This window comes from Tenrec ecaudatus, chromosome 3 (assembly GCF_050624435.1).
Source record: "Tenrec ecaudatus isolate mTenEca1 chromosome 3, mTenEca1.hap1, whole genome shotgun sequence".
Taxonomy (NCBI): domain Eukaryota; kingdom Metazoa; phylum Chordata; class Mammalia; order Afrosoricida; family Tenrecidae; genus Tenrec; species Tenrec ecaudatus.
In genome coordinates this window covers 210,698,168-210,715,580 of record NC_134532.1, presented here as the reverse complement: position 1 = coordinate 210,715,580, position 17,413 = coordinate 210,698,168, and the positions used below count along the sequence as shown (strand labels likewise).

Genomic DNA, 17,413 nt, shown 5'->3' with positions numbered 1-17,413 from the left:
AATTTCTCACAGAGCTATTTTCCTGGTAACAGCTTCCCCCAATGGTCAGAATGATGTCACAGCTCCAGGATCATCACTTTATTGTGTCTGAAAGTGTTTAATGACACCCAGTCTCCCTTGCAAAATAGACCACAGCTGGATGAATGCTACCTGGGAAGATACTCACAGAAGGTTAATGTTTTCAAAACCCACTGCCGCCTAATTGATTCTGACTCATTGTGACCAGAGATGGCAGAAAAAAACCTGCTACACCGAGTTTCTAAGAGTATACATCTTTACCAAAACATGCAGCCACACAACCTCATCTCCCACCCTCCACACACACTGCAGAGTTTGAAAACTTTTGGTTAGCATTTGAGCACCTCAGTTTCCTAAATTCTAAGCTGCTTGAGACCAAGCTTTGTTTCTTAACTCCAGTGGGTTTTGTACTTTGAGAGGCATGGATTTGAATGTAGCATAAGGTCAAAGGATCTCTGGGGTTAGACTCAGGACATGAACCCAGCTCTGTTGCTATGCGGCACTGGTATCTTGAGCAATTCGAGGTGTATTGTAATCAGCAAATAACAGTGCCTACTGTGGATATTCCTCATAGCACACACAGAGCAGTACAGTACGTGACATCCACCCTGTGCTCAGTAAATATTTATTGAATGAATAAATGAAAGAGGAGATGAAAGTAGTCAGCTTTTGAGGGTTTGTTTTCAGTGGATGAATAATTTAATAGATTTTGGGAAAAAAAATGATGTCAAGCCCACAACTTTTAACTGAGTCCAAAGGTGTTCTACAAGTACTGAAATCAAACTGCTCATAGGTGTCTCTTGACTCAGGACCTGTCCCTTAGAATCACTTGAGAATAAGATGGTATGGTCAGTACACAATTTTACTTTTGTTTGTTTCAAGAGTGACTATGCAAAAGGACAAGTGGTGGCAACTCTCACCTTCCAGGTGGGAGAACTGTGTTGCATACCTAGTCAAGGAATCTCATGCTTGCTTGGCCACCCCTCACCCATGAGTGAGGCTCTGGGGCTGCTGTAGTGCTGCACATGTTTTAGCAGGGCTTTCAGGGTAAGATGGGTTAGGAAGGAAGGCCAGGTCCTCTACTTGACAAAATGTGGCCAATGAAAACCCAGTGGATCATAACGTCTGACCCTGTCGTGCATGGAGTTGTCAGGAGTTGGAGATTGACTCCCCAACAACAATATCACTAATGTGATCTGCTCCCCACCAGCCCCCACCTGCTCCTCAATGAATTGGGATTGCTTTGATTGCTGGAAGACCAAAATGATCCATCCTCAATCTACCCGTAGATTGTCCTTGACAATTCCAGATACGGGATCGATATCTGAGATGAACTTGTGGCCGTGAATGTTTAGGTTGCTAACCCTGAATGAAGATAGTCTTCACCAAGACGGATTGACACCGGGGCTCCAACAATGGGCTCAGCTATGAGGACGCTGCAACACTGGCCAGTGTCTCACTCTGCCCTGCATAGGGTCGCTGTGGGTTGGAACCGACTTGATGGCACCAAACAACAAATATCAACAACACCCTTGCAGGACATAAGACACGGGCTTGTCTATTCTCATCAAGTAGGAGAAGGTACAATGACAGGAGGTCTAGGCTGGTTATAGTTTGTGCTGCCCACAGGCAGAGGCCGATCTAAAGGATGGCAGAAGGGCACCTGTCCTGGGAGCCACTTGAACAGGGATGTGAGTGAGTAGTGTCTATTAACGCCATTTGATCCCAAATCCTTCATCAAGCATGGTAGACACCCAAAGGCAAGGGGAAAGGGGTGGACACAGATGGGGCTTTGGAGACCAGCATCAAGACTAAGCAGCTATCAGGGAAGGCATGGAATGACATTGTCAGGCACAACCAACAGGAGAGGTGCCTGACCAAGGCAGTCAGACAAGAAGGGGAAGGCTTTTGTGTTGACCAAGTTGGTCCTCTCAATGTCTGTGCATCTGCAACTTGCAGATTAGTCTTGGAAAATCCCTGCCATGAGGACTCAGCTTTCATCTTATTGTGCATGATCAGCTGTGTCATTGCATTAGTGTCTAGCTCATGGTTGAAAGAGTGCAAAAACCCATTTGAAAACACAACCGATTCCTCCTTTTGTAATAGGGATGGAGTCGGCGGGAACAGGGAAGTAAAGGAAGACATGACAAAAAAGTTTCTCTCTCATTTTCTGCTCCTCTTTGTTCTGTGTGTGAATCTTACAGACATAAATACAGCTAGTGTCCCATACTTCTATTTTTTTAAATCATTTTATTGGGGGCTCATACAACTCTTATCACAATATATACATACATCAATTATGTCAAGCACATTTGTGCATTCATTGCCCTCATCATTCTCAATACATTTGCTCTCCACGTAAGCCCTTGGTATCAGCTCCTCATTTCTCCCCTCCCTCATGAACCCTTGATAATTTAAAAATTATTATTATTTTTTCATGTCTTACACTGTCTGACGTCTTCCTTCACCCACTTTTCTGTTGTGTGTCCCCCAGAGAGGAGGTTATATGTAGATCCTTATAATCGGTTCCACCTTTCCATCCCACCCTTCCTCCACCCTCCCGGTATCACCACTCTCACTACTGGTCCTGGAGAGATCAGCTCTCCTGGATCCCCTGTGTTTCTGGTGCCTATCTATACCATTGTATATCATCTGGTCTGTAAGGTAGAGTTGGGATCATGATAGTGGGGGGTGGGGGAGGAAGCATTTAAGAATGAGAGGAAAGTTGTATGTTTCATTGTTACTACACTGCACGCTGACTGGCTCATCTCCTCCCTGTGACCCTTCTGTAAGGGGGTGTCCCGTTGCTTACAGATAGGCTTTGGGTCTCCACTCCGCATTCCCCCATCATTCACAATGATCTGATTTTTTTGTTCTTTGATTCCTGATCCCTGATCCCTTTGACACCTCATGGTCATACAGGCTGATATACTTCTTTCATGTGGGCTTTGTTGCTTCTGAGCTAGATGGCTGCTTGCTTATCTTCAAGCCTTTAAGACCCCAGACGCTATCTCTTTTGATGGCCAGGCTGGGAGGAAGTTCTCTTTCACGACTACCTTTGCATTTTAAGGTGCATTTGCATAGAACCTCCCAATATCCATATCTACCAGTGTCTGCCATCGCTGCCAGTCCTCCGAACACAGAGACGAAGGGCTCTCTATGTTCCTGGCATTGAGCTAGCTACAGGATGGAGAGGTGGTGGTTGTTAGACTCAAGCCCCAAACTCACTGCCACTGAGTCGATGCTGACTCAGCAGTTAGCAGCAAGACATGCCACTACTACAGCACTAGGGTTCTTCTCAATGTTAGGTGCTTTTAAGTCTATTTCAACTCATATCAATCCCATGTACAATGAAAGAGAACATTGCCCGGTCCTGTGCTCACATTGCTGATATGTTTGAGCCCATTGTTGCAACCACTGTGCCAGTCCATCTCCTTGATGTTTTCCCACCTTTTGCTGACTCTTTGTTTCACCAAGCATGATGTTTTGTTTTGTGTTTCGCTTTCAGGAATTAGTCTCTCCTGATAATGTACTCGTTGCCATTGAGTCAATTGTAACTCATAAGAGATCCTATAAGATAGAGTAGAATTGTCCCTTGGGTTTCTGAGGCTGTAAATCTTTATGGGAGTAGAAAGCCTCCCCCTTTTCCCCTCAGGGCTTGGGTGGTTTTGAACTGCTGACCATTTGGTGAGCAGCCTGAGTAACACATTACATCATCCCCACTCTTGAGGAACAATCTAACTATACTTCTTCCAAGGCAGATGTGTATGTTCTTCTGGAAGTCCATAGGACCTTTGATATTCTGTACTAATGCCACAATTCAAACACAAAAATTATTTTGCCGTCTTATTTATTGTGCAGCTTTCAGATATGTATGAAATGATAGAAGATACCGTGGCTGGTGCCATGCATGTCTTGGTCCTTAAGGGGCCATCTTTGTTCCTTAGCACTTAAAGAGAGTTCTAACTCACCAGTATCTGCAGGAGAAATATGAGCTTGCCTATTCCCTTAAAGATTTAAAGCCTTGGAAACCCAAAGGGGAATTTTTATTCTAAGGTAAAGTCTGAATTAACTGGGTGGCAGTGAGCTATGCAGTAAATTTGCTGCCTGCAATATGCCATTTGATCTTTTTGATGGCTGCTTCTAAGAGCATTCATTGTGGATACAACGCAGAGGAATACTTGCCAACTTGAATGTTGTGTCCAGTTATCAGGATGTGGTCCACTGTTCCCGTTACGGGGTTTTTGTTTTATGTACAATGAGCAGCACTCTATACCAAGGCTGCCCTCTTTGGTTTCCATCAGTCAGAGCTTCAAGTCTTCCTTGCTTCCAGCAAGCAAGGGTGTGTTGTCTGCATATTGCAAACTTATTCGTAATAAGTCTTCCCTCGATCCTGGATGCTGCATTCTTATTCATATAGTCTAGCTTCTTGTATCTGCTCGGCACACAGACAGAATAAGAATGGTGAAAGGATGCAACCTCAACACACATTTCCCCCAGAGTTTAAGCTACTCGGTATTCTCTTGCTCTGTTTGGACAACTGTCTTTTGGTCTGTGTACAGATTGAACACGAACCCCGGGACATGTTCTCAAATTCTTTGCAACGTTAATCATAGTTTGCTACAATTCACATAGTTGAAGGCCTTTGCACAGCCAATTAAACATAAGTAAGCATTTCTCTGGTATTCTCTGCTCTCAGCTGAAATCCATCTGACATGGGGCATGTTTACCCCAGTTTTTGACTTGGTTTTGACTTTCTTGCAGCTCCCCATCTATGTCTTGCTACAGCAGTTTTAAAAAATGTTTCACAAAATTTTACTTGTCTGTGATCTCAGTGATATTGTTTGATAATTTCTGCATTCTCTATCATTGTCTTTCTTTGGAATGAGCACAAACATGGACCTCTTGCAGTAGATTGGCAAGGTAGCTGCCTTCCAAATTTTCTTGGCTTCCAATGCTTCATCAGCTTATTGAACTGTTTCATTTGATCTTCTATCCATTCTGGCAGCCCTGTTTTTGCTAATGCCTTCAGAGACACTTGCACTTCTTCCTTCAATACCACTTATAAGAAGGCTTTCGAGTTATATAATCAGCGAGTCCGCCCTTTTGACTCTGATAGACAACATTTTAATTAATGTCTTTGTGTTTAATCAATTGTGTGATGTTAGATTACTTCTGTAGGATGAATTCCTAGGGGTAGTACTACAAAACTAAAGACTTAAAAAAAAAATGAACGCTGGCAGTGTGTCTCACCATCTGCTTGCCAGACTCAAGAATCCGATTGTTTGGGAGCAAAAACGATGGCATGTCATCCAGTGTTCATGACAAATAGCTTTCTGAGCTTGTACCAGGCATTTCGACAAAAGTGAGACTCATGGTGTCAGAAGTGAACCACAGCTGTCAGAGCTAAAATGACCCTCAGGAGACTAAATTGGTCTTATGAGCACATTCCATACACACACACACACACACACACACACACACACACACACACATACACACACACATATATATGTTTATGTATATGTGTCTGCTATTAGCTGAAAAGTTGGCAGTTTAATCTTAAAACGATAAATACCCACCGCTGTCAAGTTGACTCCCACTCAGAGAGACTCCATACAGAATTCATGGGGCTGTCATCTTTTAGAGGAGCTGGTAGCCTCACGTTTCCATGGAGATGCAGCTGGTAGTTGGAACCACTGCCCTTCTAGTCAGCAGCCCAGTCAAACCCACAGAACCGCCAGGGAGAGAATTTCACCCTGTCCCTTGGAGTTGCTTTGAGTTGAAATCTCAATGGTGCCCAATGATAACAGTGGGTCATTTCTCGCAGTGGCATTCAGTGGTACCCATCCAGACGTCTGGCTCTATCAACTATATCTGGCTGGAATTCTCTGCATCTCATTGGAGTCATAATCACAGGGATGTAAAATGCTCCCAGCAAGGAACCACTGGATTGAGCTAGAGGGTTGTATCAGATGTCCAGTGAGAGAGCAGTCTGTACCAAGGCTTCATCTGTTTCTTCCTCACACCCCCCCTTGGGACTCCACCACAGGGTGCTTACCTACTCAGTATATGTTGCTCCCTCTTCATGTTTTTGTTTAGGGATCACATACTCCTTTATTGGGGCCACGCTGATCCAATCATAGTATAACTTGGGGTGAGTGATATGTTAGGACAAACTTGCTGTGGAGGTGCTTTTGAGGATCCATTTGTTACTACTATTAAGAGTTCTTTGACAAAATGATCTTCTTTTGGAAGATGTTATGGCTGCATGTGATGTCTGGGAGTGCAGTAGGCACAGTGTTTCAGAAGACCTGGGAAAGTTCACAGGGGATTTCAGAGTGGAGTGATGAAATGAAATGTTGTTCTTGATGATTTCTTTGAGTTCAGTCTTCTCACACTGTAATGGGAGATAGTTTGTCTCCGTGATATAAATGAGTTTTCTCTTCCTTATCACTCAAAGCATCTTTATCGATAGAGCATCTGCAAAAGAAAACCTCAACTAGAGAATCAGGTGGTCTCTCGGAATATCAAATCGCTGCTGGAGCAGTTGATGTGAGAAGGTATATTATGAACTGAAAGTGATCCAGCTTGGCAATGGCGCCTCATTGAAGAGGTCTTTATGATCTTCCCGTTCCTTGACCTGTCCTCTCTACTGCTCTCCTCTCTGAACTATAACAGTGAAGGCTGTGTGTCAGTCTGATCCGGCTGGTGTTCTCAGTGGTTTGCTAGTTCAGATGCAGTAAGTCCCTGTGTTTAGATTTAATATAATGAAACGATCTCCATGGTGAGTCCTATTTATAAGCAGCCACTAAATTGAAAATAAGTTTTCTTGGGCAGTTGGCCTGTTGCCTATATATGTGGAGACTGTGGAAAATCTTCCTTGTTTTTTTTTTTGCCAGGTTTAGGACCTACATCTGGATCATCATCTGACCGCCAATACTCTCGGCTTGATCCCGTGGCCTACCTTATTGCCTGGAGACTTTGGATTCATTGGTCTCTGCAGCCAGCAGCCTGCCATCTGACCTGATCTTGAGGTAATCAAGTCCTGCAGCTATGTGGATCGGGAGGAGCCTCCAGGCTGACATCTGACCCAAAGACTTGAGGCTTTCTCACCTCTACAGTTGTGTAGACCATTTCCTTAGTATTTATACAGATGCAAGTATCACTGGCTTAGTTCTTATAGAGACTCCAGCCTAAAGTAGCTTTCATAATGGCCTATTGGATCGCTATTCTTGAACCTATATTTTAACAATTTAGTATCCGTTTCTCCACTTACCTGCGAGCTCCTAGAAGACCATAAGTATGGCTTATCATTCTCAGTAGTACCTACTTAGAACTAAAAAACAGAAAGGTACTCAGTGGATTATTTACCAGCTTGTTGTAGCTCTCATTTTCCATGAAACCTTGAGTAGTGTTTATGTGCATGTCTTTATCATTTCATGAAAGCGGATACTCTTCTGCATTTATAAGGCTGTTGAATTACCTTCTAATATTGATTTCATATGTATAATATCTCTCCTAAGTGCCAACCAGACACAGTTGAGATGAAACCCATAGGCCCTAGGGGAGACTAAAACTCTCAAAGTATCTAGTCCTGATGGAAAGGCAATTTGAAAAGTATGGGGTAGTTTGTGTTCTTCTCACATTGCTTTTGACCAAACAGGTTCCATCACTTAACCAAGAAGCTTGAACAGCTTCCGGAGAGCATGTGTGAACCACCCCTTCCCCCAGGGACTCTGAGAAGTTGATGGTACTTTAGGGATTCTAAGGTGGTGTGAGGCTCTGTCAGAGGCTTAGGGATGTGTGATCTGTAATATTTATTGAGTGACTAAGCTACAAGCATCACAAGGCTTGCAGATGACTAATGCTTATTCTCATGCTACGGAGTATGGTTTGCAAAAAAAAAAAAAAAAAAAAAAGCAAGCACAGGCCTTTTGCCTCTCATCCCATGACTCACTCTGGTAAAATATTCAGTGATGAGACCAAGACAGCATCTGAAATAAGAGCCAACTGTCCGTCTTCACTCTTCTCTCTGTCTACTTCATCCATTTGCCTTTCACAGTGTCCCAGCCCCACTGGGCTGCGTCATTGCTCTAAAAACCTGTGGAAAGGCTGTGTTGTGTAGTGGTTGAGACCCAGATCTTGGCCTCCCACATGCAGGCCTACCTCATTCTGTAGACGTGTGGCCTTGGGCAAATGGCTTAGCTTCTCTGAGTTCCAGTGGTTTGCATCAATTCAGTGAAAAGAGCAAAATGAGTTACAGAGTTGTTATGGGAACTAATGGATTTAAAGTGCTTAGGAAGTTTCCTGGTACAGAGTAAAAGCTCAAGAAATGTATGTATGATGATGATTAGCTGTAAGATTTCCCCAGGCTATCTCCAAAGAGCACACTAGCTGCATTCTTTGGAGGATTAACAACTTTGCTTTTTGTTTTTTAACCTCTCTAATATTTTGTTTATTCATCTCAAAAACAATTATAATAACTTCTACCTTACTACTTTGTAAGGGAAATAGAGCAGGGCCTGGAAAATTGTCTGGCATAGTATAACTACTCAACATATTAAAAAAAAATTTTTCTTTCTAGACATGATTGAAATTCCTTTGGTGTGTTCAATGGCCTGAAACATCTCTTTGAGATATTCTTAGTGGAAAATATTAGCTCCTAAAGCACCAGCCTCAAACCCCAAACCACCATGGCCAAATTGATTCCAAGTCATATAGGCACCATATAGGGGTTCCAAGGCTGTACATCTTTATGGGAACTGACAACCTCATCTTTTTCCTGAGGAGTGGTTGGTGGGTTTGAACGACTGACCTTGTGGTTAGTAGTTCAATCATTAATTCTCTCTGACACCAGAAGTCCTAATGACTCAGAGAAAGGTGCTAGGAAGCGATGTGGAGAATGTCGGGTTTCTGAACATGGCAGGAAGAACATTGGTTGAGTAGTCATACAAATACTGCCCTGCTTAGAGAAAGGTTGGTTTGAACCCACCAGCTGCTCTGTGGGGAAAGAGGTCTGCTTCCTTAATGTTCAGAGCATTGGATACTCTCTGAGGCAGTTCTACTCTGTTCTGTAATAGAGTCACTATGAATCAGAATCTGCACAATGACCTTAAAAAATTTTAATGGCAGAAACCTGGGCATTGTTTGTATGTATCATCCTGGATAAGATGTTACCAATTTTTTTTCCCTTTGTGGATGAAAATGGTGGCTGTACGATGGGAAAAATGAGTGTTGTGAAACATCTATTTACAATCTAAAAAAGCAAAGATGTTACTTTGAGGACGAAGATGTGTCTGACCCAAGTCTATTCCCAATCACCTCAGTGGCACATGAAAGTTGAAAAATGGAGATGGAAGACTGCAGAGGAATCAATGTATTTGAATTTTGGTGCTGGTAACGAATATTGAAAATATCCTAGACTTCCAGAAGAACAAACAAATCTGTTATGGAAGAAGTACAGCCAGTATGCTCCTTAAAAGCAAAGATGGAAAGACTTCATCTCACATACTTTGGATGTATTAGGAGAGACCAGTTCTTGGAAAAGGACATCGTGCTTAGTAAACTGGAGAGAAAGCAAAAAAGAGGAAGACCCTCAGTTAGATGGATTGACACAGTGGCTGCAACAATGGGCTCAAGCCTAACAGTGATCCTGAATGTAATGCAGGACCTGGTCATTGTCGTCTCTGTTGTCTTTCAGGCTGTTCAGCCCTAACTGCTTGAATAGGATTCAACTTCATGGAATGGCAGTCAGGAAAACCCTTTGGAACAGGTTTACTTTCTAGAGTGCTGTGAATTGGAATCGAGTTGACAGGAGTGGGGAGGTAACTTTCTCTATCACTGGCTCTAGGGAAAATAATGGTGTCAATGTCTGTAGCCTGCTGTTTCTTGATTAGTTGGAGCGTTTCATGTGGTATCTATTTTTACCTTTGTACTTGTCTCTGTGTGTCTTCTGTTCTTTATGATTCAGAAGTGATTAGGTTTAGGACACACCTTTATGCTAATATGGCCTTATTAGCATAATAAAGGAAACCCCATTCTCAAAGGAATTATATCTACAAATATGTGTGTTAGGATCCCAATGTACATTTGGAGAGGACACAATTAAACCCATAAAAGACCTTAATACCATTGTAGAGGCTGGTGGAAAAGTCATGCTAGCTGTGTTAGTCCGATATTAACCCATATGTCTGATATAGTCCATAAATTCCTCTTTGTACTCACGAAACACAAGCTATGATGCTGAATGCAGGAAGATCCTAGGCTGGTGGGTGGAAAGTCTGGTGGATCCGGTGGTGGTAGGAGCATCTCAGTGCTGGTCGGAGCCTCCATGTGGTTCCTCTGGCTCCAGGACTCTGGCTGTGATCATGACTCCATGAGGCTTGTCAACAGGAATGTGAAAGCCGAGAGTGAGAGTGGCCCACCTCCCTGAAGAAAGAGAGCCAGCTCCCAGAATCCTCATGAGAAGACCATGCCCACACAGAGATATCATCAAGCTGTGACCTGATTGACAGGCTAGACCCCACCCCATTCACTCTTAATATCCTCAAGTTGACACTACATTATGTAAATACCACACTAGGGCAGCTGTGTCTGGCCCTGGTTCCAAAGTCATGATAGATCCGTTGAACTAGCAGTTAGAAGAACTGGACCTGGGACAAGGACATGGAGACGCTGAAGGCAGAAATCCAGAAAGGGCTGGAAGGCCTGTGCTTCTAGGTCTTGTTCCACCAATGGGTGAGCTGGTCAACCAGGAGCAACACACATGCGCTGCCTCAGTGCTTAGCAGCCTACACCAAACATCAGAGTCCCTGAATGCACATGGTTACCACTTCATGCTGCCTCTTAAATCTCAGGCCTAGTTCTCTTACTGCCACTTCAACCGGAAACTTCAGGGAGAGAGAATTCTGAGCAAGGAATTTCTACTTAACTCTGATGGTAGATTACAATTACCCCACCCTCTAAGCTCCTTTAAAAACAACAAACCAAACTAAACCCACTGCTGTCTATTTAATGCTGCTCATGATGCTTCTATAAAACAGAGTAGGATTCCCCATCTAGTTTCCAAAGTTGTAAATCATAAGGAAGCAGATTGCCACATCTTTCTTCCGATAAGCTGCTGGTAGCTTTGAATCATTGACCTTCTTTTAGCAGTGAGCACTTCATCTCTGCACCACTAGGGTTCCTTTCTAATCTCCTTAAAATCAACCCCCAAACCACTGTTTTTGAGTTGCCTCCAATTCACAGAGATTGTATACAGGATTTCTGAGATTGCAAGTCTTTTTTTCTTTTAAAAACAACAACAACCTTTAAATGGCATTCACATATCATACAATTTAATCATTCCATTATATTAAGAAGGTTTGTACAATCATCACCACAATCAATTTCAGAACATTTTCTTCTCATGCTCAATGTTACTAGGTCCCCAATTCCCTTCTTCCTCTCCTGCCACGACCCCAGACATTTACCAATCCGGTCACTAGTGGTACAGGAGAAGTCTCATCTTTCTCCATAAAGGGGCTGGAGCAATTGGTGGGCTTGAACCACTGACCTTGCGATTTAGTCTAATGCTTATCACCACCAGAACACTTTTCTTATGTTTTTAGAGAGTTCTAATTGATAGGTACTTCGGAACAATTCTTGTCTTCCATGTGGGAGACCTGACTTAGATTCCCAGCCAGCGAACCTCATATACACTCAACACCCATCTGCCCATAGATAGTTGTATATTGCTATGATGCTGAACAGGACTTACTGGTACTTCCAGGCTAAGACTAGGAAGAAAAGACTGGTGAAGACTAGCCAGTGAAAATCCTGTGGAAAGTCCAATCCACAATCATAGGGTGATGCATGACTAGGGAGTGTTTACTTCTCTAGTTCATCGGGTTTCCATGAGTTAGGGGTGGGTGGATTTGATAGCAGCTAACAACAGCAATAGGAACCTGTGTGGTGGTGGATGGAATGGGTGAAATAAATCATGGAAACAAGCAAGACTGAAGAAAGTGACCCCGTGAACACTTCCTTCCTTGTCCAGATTCCCCAGTCTAAATCAGGTAGGGGTTGCATGGAGGAGCGAAGTCTTAAATTAGACCAGAGGTTTCAGGATGCATCTTCCATGGAGGACCAGAATAGGCTGTGTGTGACTATCTTCTGCAGTGCCCCTTGCATCATCGCCATGATCACCATGGCAACAGGTTGCCCCATGAATACCTCTTTCTACCCTTCTGTCTGTGCTATTTCTCCACCTAGGCACGAACAGAACAAATAAGGGGAACGGCACTCTAGCCAGTGTCAAAGTGGGAAGTGAGGTATCAGCATTTCCTTTTTGAAAAGGTTCCCAGTGTTGATGAGCGATTTTCTTGGAAATTCCTCTACGCTTTATGGGGACCCTCTGCTTAGCTCTTAGATATACGATGGCTAATCACAGACTAGCCCTCTCTGCTCCCTACTTTTCTTTCATAGATGGGAGATGAGTGTGTGATGACTGAGGGTTTAGTATCTGTTATTGAGACCTAGGAAGGTATTACTGGACTCTTGTTGGAATGTGTTGCATATAATGCCTCTTTGATCTCAAGTTTATTTGTCAATTATGGAGTAACAGGAATATTGCATCTACATGTTCAATATGTAAAATACACACATATTGCATGTCTCCCCCCCATGATACCCCTACACACATTATGGAAGTGGGTGGTTGGGGGAGGCAGGGGAGACAGAGAGGAAGAAAGAAGAGACAGACAGAAAGAGAACAAAAGAGAGAATGAGAGAGAGAAAGAAAATAGCATGGAGGAAGGGAGGGAGGGTGAGAGAGTGAGAGATGAAGCAGGGGAGAACAAAAGAGCAGTAGGCTGTTCCTGGGTGGTGAGATTTCAAATAATTTTTGTTTTCTACTCTGCTTTACTGCCTGTTCACATGTTCTCCAATGGAAACGCTTCACTCTTGAAATAAGACGATGAAGTACAATAAACAGGATTTGAAAAATACTTTTGAGCTGTAGCCCTGATCAACTGATGGACCAGATGTGAGGGGCAGGGTTTCCTGACCTCCCAGGGTGCTCGGCAGGCTCATGATTTTATGAAACATCAGCTGTTGTGAATTCCTGCAGCACCTGCCACAACAAAAGGAGGCCCTGTGCTAGCATACTAATGCAGTCCTGCATGCCTGTATGGAACAAAGAAACCAAAATGAGGGGGTCACTATGCTTCCCTTTGATGCTGTCCACCCCATCCTGGCCAGGGCACCCCACCCCGGGGGGGGTGGAAGTCCACCTGCAAGGGAAGACTGCCCATCTCTTGAATGAACCCCACAGTCTCCCATTTGCCTTCTCTGATAGTCTCTTACATCCCCCCCCCTTTTTTTAGCTTCCTGCCCTCCTCCCGCCTCCCATTTGGCACTTACCTCAGTTTTTGCCTTGTTCTAGGACCATTTAGCATCTGCCTCTCTGGCTATGCCTGTGTATTTTCTCAGAGGCCTGACTTTGGCCCTACATGTCTCAGCCTAAAGGCAAGTTGGCTTCCTAGGAGTGAAGCCTATGACTCAGCTGCCCTGAAATCCATTTAGCTTCTTTTGTTCTGTTTTATTGGAGCCCTTGGGTGCAAATAGTTGATACACTGACTGCTAACTAAAAGGGTATCAGCGTAAGTCCAGCACCAGAAGCAACTCAGAAGAAAGATCAGCCATCTATTTCTGTTGTTTGGTGCCATGGAGTCAGTTCAGACTCGTCATGACCATGTAAACAGAAGGAAGCACTGCCCAGTCCTGTGCCATCCTCATAACTGTGCCCATGTTTGAGTGCACTGAGGCAGCCGCTGTATCCATCCATCTTGTAGAAGGATTTACTGTAATATAGAGACTGGCCCTTATCTTATAAATCTAACAGGTTCCAGAGGAGCATACGCTGCCACGAGAAAACTCATAGATAAGGAAAAGGGTAGAAGCAATTGAGACCCTGGGGTCCCTGTGGTATAGACCCACCAGGGCCCGGTATTTTATTTGAGGCAGCTTTAAATACATTCCCTGCCTGTAGTCTGCAATGTGTGACAGGTTTACCCAAAGGGGCAGTTGACAATTATTTGCGGGTTCAGACAGGAGGGGAAGACAAGGTTGGGAATAGGTAACTGATAAGTTTGCAGACCACTGCTTTTTGCAGTTTTGCTAGGGAACTTGAGGAACAGTGTCTGTTTTCTCTCAGGTGGAAAGACAGGAATGGTCTCTGCTGACAGTTGTGAGACCAACTCTTGCCATCCTGTCCCTAAGGAGCGTTCTGGCCACACTTCCCCCGATAGATGAGTTTGCTCTTTGAGAAGTCCGGGGTCTTTTCAATACCATTTTCCAGTGCCATCATCCACATGCATCGGTTATCCTTTTGTCTTTCTCCTTCAATATCCAATGTTCACAAGCACATAGGGTATTGCAAATACTACGGCTTGGGTCGGCACATCTTGGTCCTTAATATTCAATACTTGAATATTTCCTGTACGACCCATTTACCCAGTGCAATGTGTCATTTGGTCTTTTGACTATTGCTACCTTGAGTATGGATCCAAGTAAGATCTAAGCAAGATGAAACCATTGACGATGTTAATCTTTTTCCCTTTTATGGTGATGTTACCTACTGGTTCAGTTGTGAGGATTTTGGTCTTCTTTATCATGAGCTTTAGTCTACATGGAAGGCTGCAATTCTTAGTTTGCACTTCAAGTCCTCCTCACTTTCAGTAAACAAGGTTGTGTCATCTGCATATCACAGGTAGTTAATAAGCCCTCCTCTAAGCATGATGCTTCATTCTTCTTCATATAAGTCATGCTTCAAGAACAAATGGTACCAATGGAAGAATTCCAAGCTGAATTAGCCCTAAAAGGTTAAAGAACCTGATAAAACACCAATTGAAAAGTTTCAATAAGCTTATGAAGCTGTGGAAACATTCATTCATCTATGCTAAGCAATTTGAAAAACAGCTACTTGGCCAATGAAATGGAAGAGGTCTATATTTGTACGCATTCCAAAGCCAGCCAACTCGATAGGATCAGTAAATTATAGAACATTATTGTTATCATAAGCAAGTGAAATTTTGCCGATGATCATCCAAAAGCAGTATATTGAAAGGGAGCTGCCAGAGATTTAGGCCTTATGCAGAAGGGCATGTTCAACGTGGAATATCCTTGCTGACATTGGATAGGACGTGGCTGAAAGTACAGACTCCCAAAATTATGCTTCCTAGTGCTTGTTTTATTGACCATGTGAAGGCATTGGACTGTGTGGTTCATGACAGATTATGGATAGCACTGAGAGGCAAAGGAATTTCAGAATACTTCGTGGTGACCGTGGGGAACCTGTATGTGGATCCAGAGGCAGTTGTGCCAATAGAATGAAGGCACACCACATATAGTAGCTCTATCCACCTATCCGACACCAGTTTGATCCCTGTCTCCAGGGGAGATATGTGCACCACACACTACAAGTCTTTGTGTGTGGACAATGTTCTTCCTTTTTAGCGTCTGATAAAAAGAGCAGGGCGGAACATAGTTGTCTTGCTTTAAAAGTATAATCACTATTAACCAAGGTGAGTCTTATACTTTTGTGAAGGGAAACTGGATTTAAGAAAGGAGGAACATAGTGTATTGTTATAAATATGTGCTCTGGATATAGATAAAGGAGACTTGAAACATGACTTGATTAGTTGGTCCAGGAGGTAACAACTCACAGTGATCCGAGGTAAAACAGAGTGACACACTGTCTGCTCCTGTACAAGTCTCACAATTGTTGCAGCCACTGTGTCCTATCCATCTTGTTGAGTGTCACTCTTTGTCACTGATAATTTCCTTTACCTACAATGATGTCCTTTTCCAGGAACTTGTATCACCTGAAAATATATCCAAGTACCTGAGATGAAGTCTAGCCATCCTTACTTTCAAGAAACTTTCTGACTGTATTTCTTCCAAGGAAAATTTGTTTGTTCTTTTGGCAGTCCTTGGATCATTTAAATGTTCTTTGCCAGCAATATTGTCTCACCAATTCAATGCACTGATTACTCTTTCTTCTTCATTCATTGTTGATGCTTATGAAGTGAATGAGAGACCATGGCTTGTGTGAAGTACACCCTTGAACTCAAAAAGACTTCTTTGATCTTCAACACATTAAAGAGGGCTTGTGCAGCAGATTTGCCAAATGCAACACAGATTTTTCAGTGCTGCTTCCAAAACAAAGGTAGAATAAACTCACTGTCATTGAATCGATTACAGTGCATAGTGACAATATATTCTTGTAGACACAAGTAAAATGAAGCCCTTGATAACATTAATCTTTTGCTATTTATCCTGATGTTGTTTCTTAGTCCAGTTGTGAGGATTTGCTTTTTCCTTTACACTGAAGTGTGATTCACCCCGAAGTCTGTAGTCTTTGTAGTTCATCACTAAGTGCTTCAAGACGTCTTCACATTCTGCATGCAAGGCTGTGTTATCTGAATATCTCGAGGTAGTAACAAGCCTTCCTCCAATCTTTATACTTTGCTCTCCATAATCAGCTTTTCAGATTATTTGCTCAGCATATCGATTGAGTAAGTGTGGTGAAAGGATACAAAACAGATGCACACCTTTCTTGATTTTCTTTTTCTTTTTTGTGCACCATTCCTGGAAGTACTGCAATACCAGGTTGATGCGTGGAGTGGACGGAGCAAGCTCCTATTCCAACTCCCTGCTCCCAAAATCCATTTAATATAATGTCCTTGGATAGAGGACGTATCAGATATTAAACTGATAAGAACAGATACTACACTTGATCTTAGCCAAAAGACCGAGAAGCGATACCTTTCCTGATTTTCAACCACAAAAGTATACCCTTGTTCTGTTCCAATACGGACGTCTTAACTTATGTACCCGTTTCTCAAGAAAACAACTATGTGTTCTGGAAATGCCATTTTTCACAATGTAGCCCATAATTTGTTTTGATCTAAACAGGCAACTTTCCTTTCATAACCAATAAAGCACGAGTAAATACATTTCTGGGTTTCTCCGTTTTTATCCAAGATGCATCTGAATTAAACACTGATATTTCTCGTTCTATGACCTCTTCTGAATTTGGCTTGTAACTGGTGTGGTAGGCAGGATTCTCTAAAAATAACAAAACCAGGGCACTTATGATTTATATATATATATAAATTTAATTATATGTATAATAAAATGTTTAAAGAATATTAATTATTATATATCGATAGGTTTATACAGCAAGAAGGAATATAACAGCTAATTAGTCCACACAGAAGTACAAAGGGCTCACTTCAACTCATTTCCATGGATCAGTTAATGTACTGTGGCTGCCTGGTCTAAAGTCAAGGAAGCAGGCCCAGATGGGATATCGAACTCAAGCAATGCAAGGTGACAGCCTCCACCAGCC

General features: G+C 42.8%; 1 non-coding gene across 1 annotated transcript; it reads right to left on the bottom strand.

The window, feature by feature from the left end:
- Positions 1-16,634: 16,634 nt before the first annotated feature.
- LOC142443907 (U2 spliceosomal RNA) lies at positions 16,635-16,825 on the bottom strand. The gene has a single exon (XR_012783632.1). It is a non-coding gene; the product is annotated as a U2 spliceosomal RNA (small nuclear RNA).
- Between the last annotated feature and the right edge of the window lie 588 nt (positions 16,826-17,413).